We start from the raw sequence: 24,842 nt of genomic DNA, 5'->3' as shown, positions 1-24,842 counted from the left end.
ATCCCACAAATTTGGACTGACCATCATTTTATACCTTTTCTCATCAAGGCAACACCCTCTCCCCATCCACACATTAAGAATTCCCCTTCAACCTTTGCGATAAACTGGAAGAAAGTAGCTGAGTCCATTAAGTCCCATCCTCAGCTCCCTACCCATCCTCCCACTATCGTAGGAGATGTATCGCAAGATTCCAAAAATTTTCATATCTGGATCAATAAACTGGTTCTGGATAAGTCCAAGTTAACCCACCAAAAACCAATCTCCCATAAAAGGAAGCCCAATGCCCCGTGGTATACTCAGGCCCTCACCGACAGCCATCGTACGTGTAGGATTCTTGAAAGAGAGTGGAGGAAAACATACAACCCCACCTCCAGAACCCTATACATTCGGCAGAGGAAACTATACCTGTCCCACATAAAGAAAGCCAAAAAAGATTTTTTCACCACAGCTATAGAAGTAGCTAATCAAAAACAACAAACCATTTTCAATATTGTTAAGTCTTTCACCCACCCCAAAGCCCTGGCATTGGAAATCCCCCCATCGCAAATTCTTTGTAACCAAATCGCTGATTTCTTTGTTGAGAAAATTAATAATATCCACAAGGATTTCCCTCCTCCTGCCACCCCCCCCTTACCTCACAACACTGATTCATCCTCTTTTTGTAATTTTTCACCTGTATCCCTGCTTCAATCCCAGAAGGCCATCATGACCTGCCGTTCGGGAGCCCCCACCGACTCCTGTCCACCGGCTATCCTCCATCTTCTCATTGAGGCCGTCAACCCCCTTATTAATTCCATCATTAATCAATCCCTTAGCACAGGCACTGTCCCAGCTGAATGGAAGAAAGCCATTGTAAAGCCGCTAATGAAAAAACATAATAAACCCCCGACAGACCTTTCCAATATGCGCCCAATTTCTCTACTCCCAGCACTGGGCAAAATTACTGAGCAAATAGTACAGGCAGAATTAAAAGCCTTTGTAGAAAACAACCATATTCTCCATCCACAGCAATCTGGTTTCCGCTCCGGCCATTCTACTGAAACTGCTCTGATCGAGTTGTCCGACACCATTAAGTTCCTGCAGGATGAGGGGAAACACGCAGTACTCATCCTGCTCGACTTAACCGCAGCATTTGATACCATCTCTCATGCAATCCTCATCCACAGAATGCGCGAAATTGGTGTGTCGGATACCGCTCTGAAATGGATATCTTCATTTCTATCCAACAGATCACAAACAGTCTCACTTGGCCCCTTCCTCTCTAGCGAAAGAACCATTCTATCAGGTGTGCCCCAGGGGTCCATTCTTAGCCCACTTTTCTTCAATATTTACATGGCCCCCCTGCTTACCCTGATCGAATCTCATGGCATCCTCGTAACATCTTACGCTGACGACACCCAACTTGTCGTCACCATAGACAAAAAACTTCCCGATGCCGCTCTTAGATTCCAGAATTGCCTTTCCCAAGTCTTTGCGTGGCTCAATAATAACCACCTCAAGTGCAATAGCGCCAACACTGAAATCATACCCTTAGGCAAAGACACCCTTTTCTCTCCAAAAGACTGGTGGCCCCAACACTCTGAGGCACCCCCCAGTGCTGTCTCATCGGCCCGCAATCTGGGTGTCCAATTTGACTCGTCCCTCAGTTTTGACGACCATGTGCGCATCACTGCAGGGTGTTGTTTTAATCTCATTAGACAGCTAAAGAAATTCTTCGACTTTCTCCCTATTTCTGCCAGGAAATCAGTGGCCGTGGCTCTGATCCTGTCCAGGCTTGATTATTGCAATGGTATCCTGGCAGGTATAAAAAAGTCCACCCTCAAGAAGCTGCAGAGCGTCCAGCATGCGGCAGCCAGGCTCGTTCTCGGACTCCCGAGAAGGTCCTCGGCCTCTGCGGCCCTCTACACCCTCCATTGGCTGCCCCTCCACAAAAGGATCCTTTTTAAACTCCTTGTCACTGTTTTCAAAGCCACTAAGAACACAGGCCCCTCCTATCTTGTCAAGCGCTTCCCTCAGTACATTCCATCGCGCTGCCTGAGGTCATCAGGAGCCAATCTGGTTACCATACCCAGGTTTAAGCTCAAAACGAAAGGTGGAAAAACCTTTTCATTTCTGGCGGCTAAGGCATGGAACGGCCTTCCCTCTAACCTTAGGCATGCCCCCTCAGAAAGCCTTTTCAGGAAACTCCTGAAGACCTGAATCTTCCTTCAACCCGACCCTTTAGTCCTCGCAGCCATATGATTCCTGATCTCACCAAGCTGGTCTCTTCCGATTGCTCAGCGCCAAGATGCTCCTTCCGGAGCGATAGTCGCGCTTTATAAAAATTAATAAATATCAAATATCAAACCCCTTCGGTGCATCAGACGGCCAGGAGCTGTCCAATGCACCAGTGCTCATGTGCGTTGATGGCTTCCGGCAGTCCAGGCACATGGCACAGAAAATCCCTCTGATTTCTTTGAGCCATCAACAACCTTGGGACCTGGGGAAGGGCTTCCCCAACTCCTGAGGCTGTTCTGCTATTTTCAGGGATATGAGGATTGATGCGCATGTCACGATGACGTCATTTCTCTGAAACCGAAACTGAACTGAACCAATAGGATCATTTCAGTTTCACTTTCTACTTGCTCAGGGGGCTATCGCAGCCCCCCCGAGCAGGTAGAAAGACATGTGAGGTATCATTTTGAAAGGGAGAATCTCCCCTTTCCAATGGTATCATAAGTGGATCTCTGCTTGGTATTGCCCAAGGAGGGCGATCACCAAGCAGGGATCCACCCACTGGACACCAGGGAGTGGGTGTGACCCCTTGGGCAATTACCTTTTTTGCTCCCCCAGTTGTTCTTTCGTTATTCAGTCTTTCTGCCCCCCCTGGGGGGCATATTGAGGGAGTAACCTCCAATCTGCCTCCTCGGGGGCAGAAAGCCCACTAGATGTCAGGGGTTATTTGATTTATTATATTTCGGGGTGGGGGATGTCCGATATGGGCATGTCAATGCCCCCACCCCCACAACATTTCACATACTTTTTGCCTCAGCTGGGAGGCTTATTAGGGCAATTGCCCCCGATCTGCCCCTGCTGGTCAGAAAGCCCACTAGATGCAAGCGATTATTTTTCACAGTGGAGTCGTGTGGCTCACTGGTTAGAGACGGCAGACCCGGAAGCAGAGAACGGCCCGGGACCAGGGTTCAATTCTCGATGCGGCAGGGTCGTGGACCAGGTTCACTGGACTCGATAATTCTCGCCTCAGTGCCTACTCCAACCAGGGATCACACTCGGCAACTCTGGGCATTAGCGTGCCTCATCTCTACAATGGCCCCCCACATTCGCCGGGGATGCCTGGTTTCACCTTGGAGATACCCAGTAGGGACCATCTCACAGGGATAGCCAGGACGGGTTCCCCAGCGGTTTACAGGGCCCGACGCCTCAGCGCAGCAGTGCGCTTTACAAGACACATACATTTACATTTATTGTATTTAGGGGTGGGTGCTGACTGAGATGGGCATGCCACTGCCCCCACCCCTGCTAACTTCTACAGTCTTTCTGCACCCCTGATAGGCAGATGTTGGCAATAGCCGCTGATCTGCCCCCTGGGGGAGCAGCAAGCCCACTAGGTACCAGGGATTGTTTTTTTTATGCATAGGGGTGGTGACTGACCAAAAGGGGCCTAACAGCCTTGTCCCTCCTCTAACAAACACCCACTACCCTATCTCCCACCACACACTTCAGTATACCCTCCACAACTAGCCCTAATAATACACCCACGGCACCTTCCTTCACCATAATTGTACAGAGACTACACAATATTGAACTAGTTCTATCTAAGTTAACTACTGAACTTTCACAATTCAGGAAATATTTTATCTACCTCAACGCCAGAGCCCTCCCTCACCATAAAATCCCCCTCCACCGCCCAAAACGAATCCCTAACACCAAACAAAATACTTGGAGATCAACTCCTCTCCGCTGCCGTTGACATAAACCTCACTGCACCTTGAACAATCTCTTCACATCCGACCTCTCCAATCTATGCAATTCTTACCTTCCTAGCTTACCAACCACAAATCCTCCACCCCTATCCTCCCACATCCCTGTTATCCTTGGGATGAATAGAATCCCCGCCCTCCCCACTTCCCCCAGACCACCGCCTCAACTCACATCAATCCACTCTTGCACACCGACTTTATTCAACCCCTCACTTCTTACATGTATGCTTGTTAACTGTCGCTCCGGAGTCCAGCATGCCACAGAAATTTCAGAAACTATTCTGAGTGAATCAATTGACATTGCATTCCTCACAGAAACCTGACTCAATGACCACTCCACAAGCATACTTGACCTACTCTCTCCCCCGGGATACTCTATTCTTAGAAAAGATAGACCTTGTTACTCAGAGTTGGGGGTGACCTAGCCATTATTTTCAAAAATTAACTTCCGTTATCCCTTGTCAATAACTCTGGTCACTCCTCCTGTGAATACCTGGAAGCTGAACTGACAACTCAAAATTCCCAGCCAATTTGTCTACACAATATCTACCGCCCCCCTGGAGCCCCCCAACTCTTCATAGAAGACTTATCTGAGCTCCTGACACAATCCTCTCTATCCAACTCAAATAATCTCTTTCTTGGGGATCTGAACCTCCATTGTAATGATACTGATGACCCCACCATCTCCCTTCTCACTAATATTCTTGAGATCAATGACCTCAAACAACTATGCCTGTCCCTGACACACACTAAAGGAGCTATCCTTGACCCTATTCATTCTAACAACGATCTGACCTCCGTGACCAACATCGTCCCTATTGACTGGTCTGACCATCACCTTCTACTGTTCACCATTGCTACCACTGCGAATCTCCCCACCGCTAAACTTAATAGACCTAAGAATTTGACCAGAAATCTGAAACGTATCCCCCGTGTGTACTTGAGTCTAAACTCCAAGCTCAACTCCTTCTCATTCACCCCTCACAACATGCCAATGCGCTCACTGAACACTTTAACAATGCTGTCACCGATATCCTTAACCAATTGGCCTGGCCTAAACTGAAATTCCAAAGAAACACCCCCCAACTCTTGGTTTAATACCGAACTTAATAATGAGAGACGGTCACTCAGATCGGCGGAAAGAACTTGGAGATACCATCCTTCTCCCTCCCATCTTGCACACCTCAGACATGCTAAATCCAAGTACAAAAAACACATCTTAAATGAAAAGGCATCCTTTTTCCGCAATCAACTTGATTGTGCCAAAAATAGACCGAACTCTTCAAAATCATTCGAAACCAAACTTCCCCCGCACCTCCAATTCTGATCGCCTCCTCAGCCAGATGTGAATAAATTTCCCACTTCTTCTCTGCAAAAAGATAGCCAAAATAGATCAATCCTTCCTTCCCACGAAGCTCTCCTCTAATTCCCAATGCAACCCTGCCCTCACCTCTAATGCCTTCTCCACATCCCCTCGACCAGTTGACCCCTTCTCTCGTTCACCCACCATTCTACCGCTCCCCAGTGACTCTCCTCACCTGACTACTCCCTCAGGCCCCACTAACCACTCCCCACATCTATCCCCTACCACATCTCCAGAATCCAACTCCCTTGACTCACAACTAAAAAACAATGCCTCCTTGTTCAACTTCCTCCCCATGACTGAGCTAGAAGTCCTTAAAATAATTGGTAATCTTAAACCACCCTCGCACACAAAAGACCCCTTACCATCTAACCTTGTCCCTGCCCTTAAACATATTATCGCCCCATAATGGACTACAATCATCAAGACATCTCTCTCCACTGGCTGTGTGCCCATCTCCCTACACCTTTGACAAATCTCTCCCATAATCAAGAACCCCAAAGCTGACCCCAACGACCTTAACAACCTCCGCCCCATTACTAACCTCCCTCTTCTCTCAAAGGTCCTGAAAAAATGTGTCCTACTACAACTAGATAAACATATCAATCAGGTTTCAGGAAAGGCTGCAGCACCGAAAAGGCAATGCTCAATGTCATTGACGACATCCACATCTCACTTGATAATGGGGAGTCCTGTCTTCTTATCCTACTTGATCTCTCTGCCGCGTTCAATACAGTCAACCATTCAGCTTTACTTAAAGTGCTTAAGACCCGTTTCGGCCTTAATGGCACTGCCTACAAATGGTTTGTCTCCTACCTACAACATCGAACTCAGCAAATCAAAATTCAAAACTGTCTCTCTAACCTCACTCCTGTCTCCCTTGGAGTACCCCAATAATCTATTTTCTCTCCCTCCCTCTTTATCCTCTTTATGGAACCCCTCACTGTCATTCTTAAACAAGCAGGCATTAACTACCACCTCTCCGCCAATGGCACCCAAATATATTACAAGATTAAAAATCACGCTGACATCCTACACCTGACCAAAACCCTCACCAAGATCCAAACCTGGTTTCAATCCAATCATCTAAGACTTAACCCTAACAAAACCGAAATCATTCTCTTCTCCCCTGAAAAAAATATTCTTCTCATTCAATCCTGGATATCTGACCTCAACGCACTCAACTGCTCACTCACCCTATCCAACTCCATCAAATCTCTTGGTATTTCTATCGACAACACACTAACCCTTAACGTCCACATCAAAAACGCTGCTAAAGGAGCCCTCTGCACTCTCTGTCACCTCAAAAAAATCAAACCTTTTATACCTACCGGTGACTTTAAACTTGTAGTTCAATCACTTGTCCTTTTACGTATAGATTATGGTAACGCCATCCTCAACGGAATCCCCAAGGTCCACCTAGCTCCAATCAAAGCTGTGCTAAACCTTGCAGCCAGGCTCATCACTGACTGCAAACGTTTCGATCATATCTCCACAGCTCTCAAATCTCTTAAATGGCTCCCTATAGAAGGTAGATCAGCCTACAAAACTGCCTGCATTATTCATAAAGTCCTCCACCAAAACACACCTGAGTACCTCTCCAAGAAACTCCTCATAGCAGGCACCACACGACCTCTGAGAAGCACCAACACCCTCCTTCTAATCCCACCACTGCATAAAAAGAAATCCCCCCACATTCATGCTCCTTCTCTGGAAATGCCCCTATCATCTGGAATGCCCTCCCAAAAAGCCTGTGCTGTAACCCCTCCTATTTCAGCTTCAAAAACAACTGAAAAATTCACCTCCTCAATTATTATTGGGGATCATAACTTGGGGCATGCACTTAATCTCCAATCTCACCATTTTCCCTATGTGTCAGTAATATTTTTCCTTTTCTGTGTACATCCTTCTACAAACTATTTAATTTCTACAGCTCTTGCCCATATCAATCTATTTTATGTGTATATCTCACAGATTGTTTTCACTATTCTTTTATCTATTTGTATGACATGTTTGGCCAATTTTATATTGAGGGCATTTAACCTGTGACATGCACCTGACTCTACAAATCATCATGTTATATTTTTTGTTTAGTAACTATTTGTCCTTCTTCCTACATAATCTTCCTAACCACTGGTTGTGTTTAGCTTTCTCCACATTTATATATTCTTGATTTGTATACGCTACTTGTTGTTTCATTTTTTTATATCTTCATGTATGCCATTGTTTGACTCATATTAGCTTCTCATGTAAAGCGCTTTGATACCTCCTGGGTCTAGCCAGCACTATATAAAACTCTCAATATAAAATAAAATAAAAAATAAATAAATACCAACGCCCCAGCCCCAAAGAAAGTTAACAGAGCCTTTTTGCTCCCCCAGAGGCAGATATGGCAATAGTCCCTTATCTGCCCCCCCCGGGTGGGGCAGAAATCCCACTAGGGACTTTTCTTTTTATATTTATGTAAGAGTGGGGTCTGCCCAAATGGGGATTATGTTGTTTTTTTATTATACGTAGGGGTGAGGCTGCCCAGAATGGGAATGCCAATGTGCCTACCACCCCATAAAAATTTGCCACAATCTTTCTGCCTCTCCCGGGAGGTAGATGGGGTAAATGTCCCCAATCTGCTCCTTAGGGGGGAAAGAAAGCCCACTAGGATTTTTTTTATACTTACGGGTTGGGGCTGCCCAGAATGGGCATGCAAATACACCTACTCCCCCCATAAAAATTAGCCTCAGTCTTCCTGCCCCACCGGAAGGCAGATCGGAGCAATAGCCCCTTATCTGCTCCCTTGGGGGACAGAAAGCCCACGAGGCACTGGGGATAGGTTTATGGAGGGTTGCTTGGCTGGCAGTGTAGGTGGACTGGTGCTTGGCTGGCTGTGTGCATGGATGGTGCTTGACTGCGGGACCAGAATGGCCATAGCAGGCACTGGGCTTTTCCCTGGTGGACCAGAGGGGCGGTGACTCGTTTTCTGGGCGTAGGGGGTGGTTTTGTCACTGGAGGCCAGTTTTGCAGCAATGCTGCAATATTGGCCCCAATAACAAAAGTGGGAGCTGTGCTTTTTAATAGCACGCCCCCCATCCAAGATCAATTTGCCTGGGCTGGTTGCCATTCCCAGTCCGACCCTGCTTGGCTGGCGGTATGCAGGGATGGTACTGGGGTGGTAGTGTGCGTGGATGGCCATTGGCTGGTGGTGTGGGTGTTCTGACTCCTGGCTGGCAGTGTGGCATAAATGGATGCTCCAACGATTTCTTACCCAGAACCCCCGCAAACCTGAAATTTAATTACAAAGTCAAATTTTCCTCTGTGTAGGTAAGTCGTAGGATCACCGTGCAGGCACATATTTCTACAACCCATCATTCCCCTTGGTCTCCAGAGAAAAATGATACCTCACTTGTGTGGGTGCTCAAAGTAGTGTCAGCCTAAACACATATAAGCAAACTGCCCTTTTGGACCCACTTTGGGTCCCCCTCAATATCTACGCGTTTTTGGCCTTTCCATGTCATAGGCACTTGGCCATCCACACAAGTAAGGTATCATTTTTGACTGGCGACTGTGGGGAACACTGAGTGGTTGGAAATATGTGCTGTGCGGTGATCCCACAACTTTCCCACACAGATATTAGTGGAAAATGTGACTTTTTAGCTAAATTTGAAGGTTTGCAGCAGATTCGTGGATGGAAAACATTGGGAGATTATCACAAGCTACACATCCCTGGACTCCCATGGGTGTTTAGTTTTCAGGATTTTTTATGTTCCCCTAGATGTCAGCAAGCCCGGGACCAAAAACACAGGTGCCCAACTATCTATCACAAAATAACCTGGGTTTGGAGGGGGTCAGCTGCATTTTTGGAACCAGGTTCAGCAGCAATCTAGCGAAACCTACCAAACCCAGACATTTCTGAAACAAGACACCCAGTGGAGTCCATGAAGGGGTGGCTTGCATGGATCTCGCAACATTTTTCTACCAGAATATCTTCCAAACCTACAATGTAGCTGAACATTTTTAATTTTTCTAACATTTCTGTGGGTGAAAGTTGTAGGATCACTGGACGGACACAGACTTTCCACCACTCAGCGTTCCCCCAGGTCTCCAGACCAAAATGTTAGCTCACTTGTGTGAGTGGTCCAAGTACCCAAGACATTCAAGGGCCCAAAACGTATTGTGGAGACATCACAATTCCCAATTATAAAACAACCTGGTTTTGCAGGGGGGGCTCCTGTGTTTTTGGCCCTGGGCTCAGCTGCCATCTAGGCAAACCTACCAAACCCACACATTTCTGAAAATTGGACACCCTAGGAGATCCAAGGAGGTATAACTTGAGTGAATCCCCCAAAGCCTTCCTACTCAGAATCCCCTGTAAACCTCAAATTATGCTGAAAAAATCAATTTTTTCTCACATTTCTGTGTGGGATCACCATGCCACCACAAATGTCCTAAAAATGCATTGGTTTGCTCGGTTTCCCTAGGTCCCGACAGAGCTAGGGTTCAAAATCCACAGCTAGGCACTTTGCAAAAAACTGGTTTGTTTTCACTGTAAAAATGTGTTGTGTGCACTTTGCATTTTGGGCCATTTCCTGTCATGGGCAGTAGGCCTACCCACCCAAGTGAAGTACCATTTTTATCAGGAAACCTTGGGGAATGTGGGGTGAGTGGACATTTGTGGATTTATGCAGATTACAGAACTTTCCATCAGAGAAATGTGAAGAAAGTGTATTTTTTTAACGAAGTTTAAGGTTTGCAAGGGATTCTGGGTAACAGAACCTGGTGAGAGCCACACCAGTCACCACAAACTGGATTCCCCTGATGTCTAGTTTTAAAAAATGTATAGGTATGCTACGTTTCCCTCAGTGCAGGCTGAGCTAGTGTTCAAAATCCACAGCTAGGCACTTTGCAAAAAAAGGGTCAGTTGTCACTGTAAACTTTCCATCACAGAATGTGAGTAAAATGTGTTGTTTTTTTTTACAAAGTTTGAGATTGGCAAGGGATTTTCTGTAACAGAACTTGGTGAGACCACACAAGTCACCCCATCCTGGATTCCGTTGATGTCCATTTTTTCAGAAAAATATAGGTTTGCTAGATCACCCTAGGTGCCGGCTGAGCTAGGGTTCAAAATCAAAAGCCAATCACTTTGCAAAAAAAGGGTCTGTTTTCACTGTAAAAATGTGGTGTGTCCATGTTGTGTTTTGGGCCATTTTCTATTGTGGGCACTAGGCCTACCAACACAAGTGAGGTACCATTTTTATTGGAAGACTTTGGGAAATTCTGAGTGCATGTACGTTTGTGGATCCAAGCATATTTCAGAACTTTCCTTCACAGAAATGTGAGGAAAATGTGTTTTATTGGCAAAGTTTGAGATTTGCAAGCGATTCTGGGTAACAGAACCTAGTGAGGGCCACACAAGTCACCCCATCCTGGCTTCCCAAGGGTGTCTAGTTTTCATACATGTATAGGTTTGCAGGTTTTCCTAAGTGCCGGTTAAGCTAGGGTTCAAAATCCACAGCTAGGCACATTGCAAAAAAAGGGTCAGTTTTCACTGGAAGAATAGAATGTGATGGTCCGTGTTGCGTTTTGGGCCGTTTCCTTTCAGGGACACTAGGCCTACCCACACAAGTGAGGTAGTATTTTCATCTGAGACTAATGGAAACAGAGAATAGTAGAACAAGTGTTATTAGCATTTGGCTTTCTTTGTATTTCTGCCTCCAAAATGAAAGACATTTTGTAAAAAAAGAAGTGAAAAATGACTTCTAATTCAAATGCTTGAATGGGTACCCACAATTTTGGGGATGGGCAAAAAAACACTGCTTATAAATTATATATTTTTTCCCATTTCAGAAATATATCGGTGTCTTTGGTACCTATTTTTCACTCTTTATTTTTTACCAAATAAATTGCTATATACCTATTACACAATGAAAACACATTGCAAGACGCAGCTCAGTTATTGGCTCTGGGCTCCTCGGGTTCTTGGTGAACCTACAAGTCCTATATATCCCCACAACTTCAAGGGTGTAGCTGATGTAATGGTATATTGCTTTAAAACATCTATCATACTTAGAAGAAGGTACAGGTGAAAACGTTGGCACAAATGGCTGTGTTTTCCGACTCAATTTTAATATTTTCTCTTTTCAACTGTTCGTTTGTATTAACAAAACCTTAAAGGATCTGCTCAAATGACCCCTTGCTGAATTCATGATTTTGTCTAGGTTTTATAAATGTATAGCTTTCTGGGATACATTATTGGTTTCACACCCGTTTTTGTCACTAACTCAAAGGAGGTTGAAAGCACGAAAAATAGGCTATGTCCCAGTAAAATGTCAAAACTGTGTAGACAGTTTTGGTTTTCTGACCAAACACCTCCTGCCCCTGAAAGCTGAGAAGATGGTGGTTTCAGCACCACAACCACTTTGTTGATGTTTAATTTACCTCCCCATTCACAAGCTGTGGTTAACAGCCCACAGTACCAGTTAACCCGCGATAGCAACCACAAAAAATATTGACACAGAGGAGCTCCGCAACTATCGCTAATGAGATGCTGATTAGGCGTTCCCGTGCAAAAAGCAGTAACAACGCAACACCTTAACATTCTCAATGACCAGCCTGATCGGCAATAAGAACACAAAAGATGCAATAAGGCGTGTTAGCAGCAGGAAATTAACACCTGCTCAGACCTGGTGTAAGGTCGGACGGCAGCCTGCACCACAAAAGGGAGCCCAGTCCAGGGCGTCATTGGAAGGGCAACAGATACCATGGAGCCACTCATCATGCAGCCCGGACACCCAAGTTGGCTACAACACCCACACTTTCACCACCCCAGGACCCAAACCCCCACCTGGAACATCACCCGGACCACCACAGAGGCAACGCAGACAAGGACAGCGGCCCCCCAGAAAATGCACCTGCCTCACAGACCCAACATCTGACAAAGTCACTGTCCACTACTGGCTGAAAGGGATAACCATCCTACGCATCCTGACCATCATCGTTTAACAGGCCTATGGCATCAACGCAGCAGACAACCAACATCCACACCAAGCTGCTGGCTGTGCTGTACCTGTTGGCCCCTGGCACACCCCAACCAACAGCTGCCAGAGTCGAAGGAGTCTCACAGCCAGCCACATCCAAGTCCCCCACACCTGACCTGGACATCACCATCACCCTGGCACCCCAGTCATCATACGTCCAACACAATGTGGAGGATCTGCTGGAGACCAAGCAAGGACCAAAGGCCATAGCTGGATGCACGCACATGTTAGGGGCAACCCACAGCACACATGTCCTACCTGTGCCCCCTGGTGACACAGCACACAATAACCACAAGATTAAGCACACGTCACACATCAATGTGCAGGCAACATCAGAACACTGTGGGACCTTCACCTTTGTTGCCTCCAAATTCACAGCCAGTGTGCATGATCCCTTCATCCTCTGACAGTCCATCAGCAACCAGAATTCCTAGGATGGCACCAATGGAAATGCACAGTCCCTTGGAAAATTCTAAATTAACACCCCCCTGACCTCAACTCCACAACCATGCAATCCACAATTCTGGCAATGCACACGTCACAAAATCACAACCAACATGCACAACAACATGCCCACGCACCAGACACAAAAGAACAACTGACAGTGGTAACCTGGGCAAGCCATGAACATGAGCCATCAACAGCATGGCACCTCAGCCACACAATAGCCAAATGTGGGGAGAGGTGGCAACCAGGTATGTGTGAAGGATGCATTAGAACCATGATTGGGAAAGTACACAATGCCAAGAGTGGCAGCCATGTGCTGGACAGACCGCAGTATGCAGAATACTCCCATATCCACAGCAACATACACCTCTGGTGTATGGAGTGTAGTGGACAGTGGACGCAACCATGTCACCCTAGCCAGTGGGGGTCCTCACAGCAGAAATGTTGCCTTTTATGCCCCATGTAAGCATGAGCAGAGTGCAATGGCCCGGCGTACACCATACCAGCATAGGGGTATGAGTAAAAAGGATGTAGCCCTGGGCCTGGTCCTCTTCCAGAAAGGCCAGCTTCTCTGCCAGGGCGGCACCTCCCACCCCACCATGAGGCCAACGCCGTCCTCATGAGCGGAGTTGCCTTCAATCCTGTGCACCTGCCGTACCCCAGCCCACCGGACCACAAACCCGTCAGGCCCACCCCTGCGCCGCCAGGCCATGCTGATCACCTGCCGACACCGGCGTGTGTCAAGGAGGACCCACCACATGCCTGTGTAAGCTCCGAGCCTGAGGCCAGGTACCCTACTAGCCTCTCAGACATTTGCTGGCCCCCGACACTGGCCCATATTAATCCTTCCTCATTCACATACTACATCGGTGTCCTCTGCGGCCCAGTAGGTACCATATATGAAACTGTGCCCTGGGTCCTGAATGGCAGTGACTCCAAATCCAGGCCAGACCCCCTATCAGTGAGGCATATTTCCAAATGGGCATCTTGCAACACATAGTGCCACAAACTCTCTTTAACGCCAGTCTGCGACATGTGGTGCCACAAACCCTGTTTAACGCAAGCAAACGACACGTGGATGAGGGACCAGGACTACCCTGCAGACCAGTAGGTCTCACATCCAGCACCTAGTCGTGAATCACAAGTGGCAGAGTCCACACCAGTGGTCGCACGGAGAGGAGTAAGAGGAAGATGCAGCTCAGTCCGGACGAAAGCCGGGTCACAGTCACGGAGGTGACCGAACATGTGGTGCCATTGAACCTGAACTACGCAGGCCGGTGGGGCCACCAACTCATGCCAGCGACACTCGGTGAATGGCCAGTGCTGACCTCTGCCTCTGGCCTACGCTGCTCTTGGCCTGGGCTGCGCTCGAGTAGGTCACAGATTCGGAACTGAACATCGAGTATGCAAAGGCAGATTACATATCATTGCACACAAGGAGAGGCATAAGAGGATGACGCGATGCATCTTAGCGTAAAAAAATGCTCATCATTATGGAGGTGATCATACACTACCGACAACTGCCCATGTGCCACTAACTCTGTGCACTGCAAGCCAACAACACATGGCTGTGGGCCACTGATGACCTCTGCCTCCATCCTACTCTGCGGTCCAGTAGGTCACAGAGTCTTGATTTAGCAATGGGGGAGTTCATAGCAGTGTACGGGCATCATCGCAGACTGCATCCCCTCTCAGCCCTGGTGCCACTAAGTCTGTTCCCCTATATTCATGGACACTCACTGGTCGTGAATTGGTGGCATCTGAGTCTATGGACAGGGGGCTAGTTTTCATCCTCATGTAGCTGATACAGAATTGGTGGTGAAAATGAAGCTTGCGCTTTCCACCCCACAATTTGCTGCTTCCTGATAAAATCAAACCTTCCGCATCATGCCCTGGAGGACACCTTCCACTGTCCCCCCCAACACTCCGCAACATACACTCAGACATTGATGAGGACCTGCTCAGGTCACATGGCCAATCTGACTTCACCGCAAGTCACTGTCCCATGGCTATTTCTATTTAGGGAGTTTTGTAAAGCGCTTGGTGACGCACAACGGCGTGTCCCCGCGCTAAGGAGCAACTCTTATTGGAACCTATAGATGCGGCATACCTTACCGGGCAAATAGTGCAGTTTTAAGTTTGGCTCTGAAAATTGATTCAGATGGCTCTAATCTCAGTGCCAGGGGAAGTTTGTTCCATCTTGAGGCTGCGAGGTACCTAAAAGATCTTCCGCCCATTCGAGCTCTAGACACCTTGGGAATGACCAGGAGTCCAGAGCCAGAGGATCTCAACGAACGGGACGGCTCATAAGTAGTCAGTAGTCCCTGCAGTGGAAGAGGAGATCTCCCATTGATGATCCGATGGCACGTACATAGAGCTTTAAATTCTACCCTGCTTCTGACCGGAAGCCAATGCAGAGATCGGAGGGCCGCGGCCGATGCAGCTCTCCTGGGTAGTTTAAGCACTAAGCGGGCAGCGGCATTCTGTAGGACCTGTAGGCGGTTGAAGTTCTTCTCCAAAGTCCCTAAATAGAGAAGATTGCCATAGTCCATCTTTGATGTGACTAGTGCATGCACCAGGGTTTGACGGGCTTTCACGGGTAAAAACTTCAAGGTCTTCCTGAGGCTTTTAAGGGTCCCAAAACATGATCCAACCACCTGATTGATCTGGGGGCCAAAGGTGAGATCAGTGTCAAACCAGATGCCCAGATTCTTTGCTTTCTGGCACGGAGAGGGTGTTGGACCTAGGCAGGATGGCCACCATGCCGACGTCCACGCTGATTGGCAGCCCCCCACGACCAGCACCTCAGTCTTGCCTCCGTTGAGCTTGAGGCAGTTGGCGGACATCCAGGCAGCTAGATCTTGCATGCAAGCTCTGAAGATGTCCGCCGAGAGACTGGGTGCACGCGACAGGGAGATCACCAACTGCGTGTCGTCGGCGTAAGACACCAAGCGGAGGCCGTGACTCTCTACTAGGGTGGCGATAGGAGCGACATAAAGATTGAAAAGTGTTGGACTCAGGGACGAGCCCTGCGGCACCCCCTGGTCCAAAGAAATTCGCTCAGAGTAGTGGTCTCCCTGCCTCACTTGGAAGCCTCGGCCAGTGAGAAATGAATAAATCCATTTCAACGCTGCTCCTCTCACCCCTCCTTTGTTCAGACACTGTAGCAAGATGGAATGTGCTACAGTTGGGTGCCTGTGCCAGCTGCAGTGCATCCGGGACCACTAACTCTGTGCTGGTCCGGGCTGGGACCCCATCTTCTGAGATTTTGGATGGCCCCCAAAGCATTGGCCTTGGGGTCATCAACGCCATTTCCCTGTGGCCTTGCGTTGTATGCAGCTTCCGAGCCCAAATGCGTCCCACCAGGGCTCACACACCAAAGCGAGTCCAGACCGGCCCGGATCGTATGCCGCATCACCGCAGGAGGCACATGCCACCACCGCAAGGACCACCTCCAACCGCCATCTGCCAGAGTCGAAACAGTGGTCCTGACAGACTTACAGAGTTTCTCAGATCAGTCGTGGATGCCATAGTTGGGGCTGATAACCTGCTCAGCACTCCAGGTGCCCGTGATTCAATGCAAGGCAGGCCGTTGTCCGTTGCTGATTGCGTTTTTTTATGTGGAGCGGTTACGCAGTTATGTCACCTCAAACAGTGTGGGATGTTGATGGTGAAGATGATGCAGTTCTAACACACGGTGTTGTTTAAATGCCCCTCACACACCAACAGGCCCCTTGGTGTCATGCTTCATCATCGGGGCCTTCGCACCCCTCTACGGGATGCGGCGTGCTGCGACTCGCGAATACGCAGGAGCACTTGAAGTGAACTATGTGTGGGGGTGTGTGTTATATACCAAGATGTGAGTGAGGTGAGGTGAAAAAATGTGAATTAAAAAATACCTGGCACGTGGGAAGAAAAAAACTTTATTAAATCCCCGGCTGGTATTATTAAAATTAAAGTGCAGGGCGTGGTTTCAAAAGATACGTGTTAGGGTATCAAACCACTGTGTTAAAAGTGACTTTTAACACAGTGGTTTGATACCCTAACACGTATCTTTTGAAACCACGCCCTGCACTTTAATTTTAATAATACCAGCCGGGGATTTAATAACGTTTTTTTCTTCCCACGTGCCAGGTATTTTTTAATTCACATTTTTTCACCTCACCTCACTCACATCTTGGTATATAACACACACCCCCACACATAGTTCACTTCAAGTGCTCCTGCGTATTCGCGAGTCGCAGCACGCCGCATCCCGTAGAGGGGTGCGAAGGCCCCGATGATGAAGCATGACACCAAGGGGCCTGTTGGTGTGTGAGGGGCATTTAAACAACACTGTGTGTTCCCCATCACTCTAGGGATCACTATCACTTGAGTGGATTCCACTTTGTTTATTTACATAACTTGGGAGACTGAATCCACTGACTCTCTCTCTCTCCCCCCTCCTGTTAAAATTTGCAGTTCTAACACACCCCACTGCATCTTCTTCAGAATTATATCGAAGGGACACAATCTGAGACTTTTTCTTAACATGAGCGCTCTCATCTCTAGTGTCCCAACCCCAGTGCACTGCAACTCACTGATACTAGTGTTTGCATGTTGGACTTTCTCTGGCTCACTCCATGTTACTCAGCAGTTGAGTCTGTTATGCATGTGTTTTCTGCTTCCGTTGCACTGGTGTCCAATGTTCAAGGGGTTGCCAGCACCTGACATTCCGTGCGGAATGGCTTACACTCACCCCACATACATCCAGCACAGGCGTCACTGTACATGTGGCCCTGCCAATAAAGGGGTCGGACGCATGTGCCTGTAGCCAGTTCAACATGATATATGCATGTGTCCCTGTGGTTTTGTATGCATGGGGGCCCTGGCCTCTACGATATTACATTGTGCTGTGTACATCGAATGCAAACATGTCACTGCAGGCAGCCGGTTGGAGCTTGGATATGTAGCTTTGTCGTCACCCACTCAATTCGTAAGGGGAGTGGCCAGGGTCGTCGTACCCAGAGCCAACTTGGGTGTGTGACTGCTATTTGAGCACCTCTAGGCGTGGTTCTGTACTGTGAATGTGCATCCCATGTGTTTCTATGGCAGTGTGGGTCTCCTTGGTGGGGTATGGGTGGGCCCTAAAGGGTGATAGACACCAATGTATGTTTCCTAGTTCGCATTCCATGGGTTCGGCCCACACCAACACCTGTTGGGCCACCTCCTTTTGGCATGCTGACACATGGCAATTGGGGTGCCATGTGTGGGTGGGTGAAGTGTTGTGAGCCAGCTGTGCTTGCAGGTGCTTCCTGCTGTGTGGTCTGTTGCAGGCTCAGTGTTATCCTCTGAGTAGCTTGACTAGCCGGGTGCTGGTGGGGGATTGCATGGGATATCCATGGGCTGTTGTAGTGCGTAGGTGTCAACAGTGTGGTGGTCCTCTTTGGCATCATGGATGTGTTGTATTCTGTGCTCTGCTGAAGGTGTTGTGTGCCCATCTGCTATGTGAAGGGGAGATGCATGTTGAAATTCTGTTGACATGTATGTTGGCGCATTGTGCTGGTTTGCATGCAGACTGTATGGCAATGTACATTGTGACTGTTTGGGGGTGCTGGCTTCTTCTGCGGGACAGTGTACAGTTGGACTACATGACAGATGTGAGGTCATACGAGTACATTTCCATTTCACAGTTCCCGGCTCTGTTAGAAGTTGTAGGCATGTTTCTGTGCATGTGCTGAGCCAGTTGCGCACTCTGTTCTGCAGTGACGGATATTCGCATTGTACAACGTTGTCATCAATGTGGGTATGCTGTACTTGAATATGTGTGTGTGCTGCAGTGTGCCAAGGGGATCTGGGACCAATGTTCCCTTTAATTTCTTTCCTCTGTGTGCAGCAGTGTAAGGTCTCTGTGCGCTGCAGTCAAGGCTATGTGCGCCAGGAACCAAGCCACACATGAGGGTGCATCGACCAATGTTCCCTCTAATTTTTTTTCTCTGTGTGCGGCAGTGTAAGGTCACCTTACAGGGAACAGTGGTTGAATGGATAAATTCATCAATTCACCAGAGACATTAAAGAACTGAGTCACAGTTCTAACTGAGTAAGAAGCAATGCACAAGGCCTGATCCTCTCTCACCTGGGTGGTGGAAATGTCCTACTCAACAGCTTCCATCACTCCGCAGTTGCTCCATGGCATTGCATCCAATGTGCCACCGCACATCTTATTACAAGGTTGAATATATAACACATCACAGCAAGAGTGATGAATCTGCAAATGCTGTCCATCAAAAACTGCATAGACTTTTATTCTTGAACCTATATATCAGTAACAGCAGGTCCACTGCTTCACCTGCTTGAAAAACATGTCATTTGAAGACTTCAGATAGAGAAATGCAAGAATGAAAACTGGAGACAGTGTACGCACAAGAACCTCCAAGAAAACCCCTTCTGGATTTCAGGCTCATCACATCCCTCTCAAAGTTCAAAAAGGAACTAAAGTCTTTTCTCATCTGTTGTCACCTCATCTGGCATCGATAAGGACCTCCGAGCTCCTCTGTCTATGAGCCCAACTATGAAGAATTTATGTCCCACTTAACTTTCTCCTTCCATCATACACTCTGAATTGCTCCCTAGTCTCCACGTGAACTAATATGGTTTCACTTTCCTATTACTGTTTAATGCACTTCACTGCATTTCATATTTTCTTCAATTGTTGGAGGACCTGTTCAGACATAAAATTGATACATATTTTGTGGCGGCAAGGAGTAAGATAAGGTAGACAGTAAAATACCCGGTGCGCAGTCTAAATATCAAGTTTTATATCTCGACCTACAAAAATATTGATTTGGAAATATTGAAGGTATAGAATATCGAGGTCAAGAATATCGTTGGACAGAATATCGACCCTAAGGTAAGTAATACCTATTTTTTTTATATTGATGTAAGTAATATCGAAGTTAGTATTATCGATAGCATATATATCGATGTAACTAATCTCGATGTTACTAATATCGATATTTGTATTATTGTTATGTATTTTATTATGTATGTGTAATATGTTTTTGTTAAGTATTTTAATCGTTTTCAATAATGTGTGTACTATTTGTATACATTAATAATGTCATTTTTAAGTACATTTTATGTTTTAGCACCAGAGCGGGTTGTGGGTTTATAGGGGAATAGGGTGGGAAGTAATTTAAATATACTAAATTAATTATTCATTTTTAGGAATTATAAATTAATTATAATTCATTTTTATTTTTATTTCTGTAGCGCAATGTGGGTTTATAGGGGAATTGGATGGGAAGTAATTTAATTATAAATAATTAATGATTTGTATTTATTTATTGGTATGGATAATTATTTTATTTATAATTAGTTAATTGGCAATTAAATATTGTAATTGTTAATGTTTTCAATTGTTAATTAATGTTTTTAATTGGTAATTACATTTTTAAATGGAAAATAATTTTGTTACATGGCAATTAATATTTTTAATTGGTAATAACTTTTTATTAATTGGAAATTATTTTTAATTAATTGGTAATCAATGTTTCATAAAAAGTATTATTGGTATGAAAAATCATTTTATTGTTTAATGATTTTTAATTGTGAATTAATTTTAAATAATTATTTTTTTTTGTAATGACACATATTTTATTGTTTAATATTTGGTGACTAATATTTATTAATTATTAATTATTGGTATGTATTGTTAATTTATTGTTAATTATTCAATTGTAATTGATTTGAATAATTATTAATTGTTTGTAAAGATGTAGATTTATTTAAAAATGTCATAATTCATTATTTTAATTTATATTTAAATTCTAGGCTATCCAACGTTTTCTTTACTGTTTCGCTCCCTGGATTTGGAATAGCTGTTTTTACCCGTACGCTATCCAACGCTTTCCCTACTGTAGCACCCTCTGGAGTTGGAATAGTAATGTTTACCCCTTCGCTATCCAACGCTTTCCCTACTGTTACACCCTCTGGAGTTAGAATGGTAATTTTTACCACTACGCTATCCAATGCTTTGCCTACTGTTGACCCCTCTGGTGTTCGAATAGTAACTTTCACCTCTACGCTATCCAAGGATCTCCCTACTTTGGCACTCTTTGGAGTAGGAATAGTAATTTTTACCCCTACGCTATTCAACGCTTTCCCTACTGTTACACTGTCTGGAGTTGGAATAGTAATTTTTACCCCTACGCTATCCAACGCTTTCCCTACTGTTATACCCTCTGGAGTTGGAATAGTAATTTTTACCCCTAAGCTATCCAATGCTTTCCCTACTGTTGCCCCCTCTGGAGTTGGAATAGTAATTTTTACCTCTACGCTATCCAACTCTTTCCCTACTGTAGCACTCTTTGGAGTTGGAATAGCAATTTTTACCCCTACGCTATCCAACGCTTTCCCTACTGTAGCACCCTCTGGAGTGGAAATAGTAATTTTTACCCTTACGCTATCCAATGTTTTCCCTACTGTTGTCCCCTCTGGAGTTGGAATAGTAATTTTTACCCCTACGCTATCCAATGTTTTCCCTACTGTTGTCCCCTCTGGAGTTGGAATAGTCATTTTTACCTCTACGCTATCCAACGCTTTCCCTACTGTAGCACCCTTTGGAGTTGGAATAGTCATTTTTACCCCCACACTATCCAATGCTTTCCTTACTGTTGCACCCTCTGGAGTTGGAATAGTAATTTTTTTTATATTTTTATTATTATTTTCTCTACTGTTGCCCCTGATATGATATGATATGATAAAAGAATTTATTCAGCGCACGTTCACCAACGGTTTCTTGGCGCTATTGGATAGGCAATGGAAAAAATCTGCGGGATAGAAACATTAATCGGTCAATAATCAATCAAAGGCTTGGAAAAACAACCAAGTCTTTAATGCCTTCCTAAATGAGTGGTAAGAGGAGATAAGACGAAGGTCAGAGGGTAGGGAGTTTCAGAACAGAGGAGCTTGAGAGGCGAATCTCAATCCCCCAAGTCTTTTCCGCTTGAAGGGGCACACAAACAGCAAATTGGAGCTAGAAGAGCGGAGAACTCGGGAAGGAACATATCCTTGGAGGCGAGAGGAAATGAAGGCCGGGCCATGATGGATAAGGGCCTGGAAGGTCAGACAGCACACCTTAAAAAGGCTGCGCTGGATCACCGGGAGCCAGTGCAAGCTCTTCAGGAGAGGATTAGCAGAGCTGGTCTTAGGCTGCCGGAAGACCAGTCTGGTCGCTTGATTCTGGATAAGCTGAAGTTGATGAGACTGGTAGAGGGGAATACCAACATACAATGTGTTCCCATAATCAATGCGGGAGATGACCAAACCCAGCGTAACTTGGACTAGGGCCTCATGAGTGAGGAGTCTGCTGATCTTTCTGATGCGGCAGAGGTGAAAAAAACACTCCGACATCACCGATTTAATTTGGGATTTCATAGTCAGATCCTCACTAATGGAGACTCCAAGACTCTTGACCGAACTCACCAGGCAGGGGGCACTTCTCAGCGAGTGCGGCCAGAAGCTGGAGTTCCAGGGGTTGCCCGAGGGTCCAGTAAGCACAAGCTTGGTCTTTCCTGGATTTAGCTTAAGTTGGTTCGCATTCATCCAGTTGCTGATGAATGACATGGTTGACTGGAAGTTCTCAATAGAGGCAGGGGAGAAATATAAAGATTTAATAATAACAGGGAAAGGGAAGAACCTTGAGGGACCCCACAAGTAAGATTTTTAGCTTCCGACGTGAAGGGGCTAAGATGAACAGCTTGCTTACGATGCTGTAAGAAGGAGGAGAGCCACCTAAGCGGGGTGCCCCTGATGCCGGCGTTCTCGACTCGCTGAAGAAGGATGGAATGGTCAATGGTGTCGAACGCCGCCGACAAATCAAGGAGCACCAGGGCCTGGGAGATATTTTGATCAGCCCCTTTCCTAAGTTCGTCATGGACTGCCACCGTCACGGATTCTGTAGAATGCTGGGGTCTAAAGCCAGCCTGATGTTGATCAAGAGAGCTTTCTACAATGGAACCAAGGTAACTGGAGACATAAGCCTCCATGAGTTTGCCCAAGAAGGGGAGCAGGGATATTGGACGAAAGTTACTCAATGATGCCGGGTCTGCCCCAGGTTTCTTAAGGATAGGTGAGACCACAGCATATTTAAATATGCTGGGGACTACCCCCCAAAGAAGGGAATCATTGAGCAATGAAAGTGGCACCTCAGGGAGACAGAGGAAGATCTCGCGGGCAATGTGGGTGGGGCAGCTGTCAGCAGGGCAACCAGAGCGAACCTTTCTAAGAAGAGAGACGAACATTTCACGTGTGATTGGCGGGAAGTTCAAAAATAAGGAGGGGTTACTAGGGATATTGCCTGGGTCAAAGCTTGCATCGGGTGTAGGGATACTTGCCTTGATTAGGGCTATCTTTTCAACAAAGTAATCATTGAGGGAGTCACAGAGATGCTGGAAGAAGGAAGGAGTCATTGTGATTCGGTCAGGTTTGGCCAATTCATCAACTATTGTGAAGATCTCCCTCGATTTATTGGAGGAGTTAAGGATTCTATCCAAAAAATACTCAGTTTTTTCCCCAAGAATAGGTAATGTATATTCTTTCAGTGCAGCCAGGAAGGTGAGCTTCTTAAGGGGAGAATAATCCGACCTCCACTTGCGTTCAGTTTGTCGAAGGGCAAGCTTCATGTCTGTTAAGGCCTTATAAAACCAGCGCTGTGCATCGTGAGGACGCTTATTGCTAAGCTTCTTTAGTGGAGCAACAGCGTACCGAGCGTCTGTAAGCCAGGTGTGAATATTTTCCGCCTGAATATGAACAGCAGGGGGGAGCCTGCTTCGTCCACAGAGGAGGGGATTGGGGTGGCTAACGAAAGACAGAGCGAAGGGATATCTACTTTGCCCCAATTCCGAATCAGTGGGTGATTAGTGGGGCACACTCTGGTGGGTAAAATTCTAGGTACAGTGAAAGAGATAAAAAAGTGATCAGACCAAGCACAAGGGGAGATCTGTAGACTTAAAACATCCTGATTTAAAGACCACAACTGGTCCAGGATATGACCCTTGACATGGGTGGCCGTGTGGACATGCTGGAGAAAATTTAGACCGGTTGACAGGTCCGTGAACTCCCTAGAAGGGGCGATTTCATGCTGAGTATGGGGCCAATAATTGAAATCCCCTATGATAAGGGTTCTAGCATGATTAATTCCCAATTCAGCCGCCATGCTGCCAAAAAAATGCAGTAAGCCAGGCGACTGTCCAGGAGGGCGATAAAAAAGAGCAAAAGTGAGGGGAAGGGTGTCCGACTCAAATGTAAAGATCACATAATACACCGACTGGATGGGGTGCAAGGTGAGAGAGATAACTTTATATGCTTGAGAAATTATGGCAGCAACACCCCCCCCCCCCCAGTTTTCTCCTGTGGCGGATTTGCCTGCAAAATATAATATCCGTAAGGAACGGCAGCCAGGATATCAGGGGTGGACTCAGATGTCAGTCATGTTTCAGACAGCAACAGTACATCTGGCTTAGCTGGTAGAATACCTCCGCCTGGTGTTTTACCAGCAAGCGGGTGTTCAGGTAGCAGATAGACAGACAATTTTGCCCAGAGCCCGAACTGCCAGGGAGAAAGAGAGTTTGTAGCCTATTCAAATCTGAGTCACCATCAAGCATTGTGGTGTTGATGGTAGGGGAAGAGTGAGAGCGCTGCAGTGAAGCAGAATACTCGTGTGGAGCTAGACGATGCCTCGCGGAGGACTCCTGTCAGCGTAAGGAGAGCAGTTTCTCAGGGGAATACACCCAGGCGGGGGGGCAACCCCCTGAGGGAGTGGCCCCTAGCCCCAGCCTTTGGTGCGCCGCCGGCGCACTGACTGCGCGCGGCCGCTGCGCGTTGTCCCCTGCATCGGGTTTTAAGGTGAGTGAGGTAGGAGCGCTAGACCGCTCACCTCCTCCAACCGGAAGTGCAGAGTTGGCAGGAAGTGACTCACTCACTGGGCTACCTCCACAACAATCGAGCTCTACTCAGCTCGCTGTGGAACGAGGAGTCCAGCGG

At 46.6% G+C, this 24,842-nt stretch overlaps 1 protein-coding gene across 1 annotated transcript in view; it reads left to right on the top strand.

Annotated features, from left to right (window-relative positions):
• The window catches only part of LOC147712641 (cytochrome P450 2G1-like), a 566,383-nt gene that overhangs the window by 3,201 nt on the left and 538,340 nt on the right, over positions 1 to 24,842 (top strand). The gene's annotated exons all lie outside the window — the stretch shown is intronic.

Source organism: Lissotriton vulgaris, chromosome 5, assembly GCF_964263255.1.
Source record: "Lissotriton vulgaris chromosome 5, aLisVul1.2, whole genome shotgun sequence".
NCBI classification, from domain to species: Eukaryota; Metazoa; Chordata; class Amphibia; order Caudata; family Salamandridae; genus Lissotriton; species Lissotriton vulgaris.
The sequence above is the reverse complement of the archived record's forward strand: the minus strand, read 5'-3'. Positions and strand labels throughout refer to the sequence as shown.